This window comes from Morone saxatilis, unplaced genomic scaffold, assembly GCF_004916995.1.
Source record: "Morone saxatilis isolate NCDOM2014 unplaced genomic scaffold, NCSU_SB_2.0 Contig14, whole genome shotgun sequence".
In the NCBI taxonomy this organism is placed as follows: Eukaryota; Metazoa; Chordata; class Actinopteri; family Moronidae; genus Morone; species Morone saxatilis.
The window spans coordinates 22,020,650-22,021,834 of record NW_023339696.1 but is presented as its reverse complement, the minus strand read 5'-3'; the positions used below and the strand labels follow the sequence as shown (position 1 = coordinate 22,021,834).

The window sequence follows — 1,185 nt, the reverse complement described above, 5'->3', positions numbered from 1 at the left end:
CTTGAGTCGATCTGTATTATAAATATTAAAGGTTCTGAAGTCTGAATCGTTTCTGTGTCACTGTGAACATTATATACTAACTGACGTATTCTGATGTTAAAAAAAAATGTTAGCAGTACAAGCTAACGATAGCTTTCACAAGCAGAGGCATCCGGCGAGTAACTGTAGCTAAGCTATGTTGGGGTCGCTGTACGGTGTGGGTCTGGTGTCGGTCCGTACGGTGTGGTCTGGTGTCTCTGTACGGTGTGGGTCTGTGGTCGGTCTCTGTACGGGTTGGTCTGGTGTCGGTCGCTGTACGTGTGGGTCTGGTGTCGGTCGCTGTACGGTGTGGGTCTGGTGTCGGTCTCTGTACGGTGTGGGTCTGTGGTCGTCTCTTGTCGGTGGAGGGTCGGTGTGCGGCTGCTTACCGGTGTGGGTCTGGTGTCGGTCTTGTACGGTGTGGGTCTGGGTCTGGTGTCGGTCTCTGTACGGTGTGGGTCTGGTCTCTGTACGGTGTGGGTCTGGTGTCGGTCCTGTACGTGTGGGGTCTGTGTTTGTTGCTGTACGGTGTGGTCTGTGTCGGGTGCTGTCGGTGTGTCGGTGTGGTCTTGTCGGCTCTCTACGTCTGGGTCGGTCTCTGTACGGTGTGGGTCTGGTGTCGGTTCTTACGGTGTGTCTGGGGGTCTCTGTACGGTGTGGGTCGGTGTCGGTCTGTACGGGTGTGGGGGTCTGGTGGTCGGTCGCTGTACGGTGTGGGCTGGTGTCGGTTGCTTCGTGGTGTTGGCTGATGGGTGATTTGTAAACGGCGAGCTAAGGCCTGCCCCCACTGCTAAAAAACATCCTAGAGGAAACACTGATGATGATGATGGTGAAGGTCTGATAAACCGTGTACTTCCTGTCCCTCAGGTCCATCTCTCCAGTCTCTCCGTGTTCTCCAACTTTCCCGTCTCGAAGAAGAAGATTGTTTATCGAGCGAGCTGCGTCGACTTCTCTCCGCACAGCGGCTTCTTCTCATTGGCTAACAACAAAGGACACGCCCCTCTCTTCAGGTGAGGCAGCCAATCAGCTCCACTGTGACTGACAGGTGTTTTATTTCTATGATCCAATATACAGGGGGACCGCTCTGACAGACGGACAGGAAACAGATTTCAGAATAAAGTTTCACTGAATATATTTAAATTGTTAATAATGATGATAATAATAATA

The 1,185-nt window shown here is 52.0% G+C and overlaps 1 long non-coding RNA gene across 1 annotated transcript in view; it reads left to right on the top strand.

Moving 5' to 3' along the window:
- Positions 1–865: 865 nt before the first annotated feature.
- LOC118323475 overlaps positions 866–1,185 on the top strand; it is a 679-nt gene continuing 359 nt past the window's right edge. Inside the window, exon 1 of the long non-coding RNA XR_004796494.1 lies at positions 866–1,028. This is a non-coding gene — a long non-coding RNA (uncharacterized LOC118323475). The remainder of the gene's footprint in view (positions 1,029–1,185) is intronic.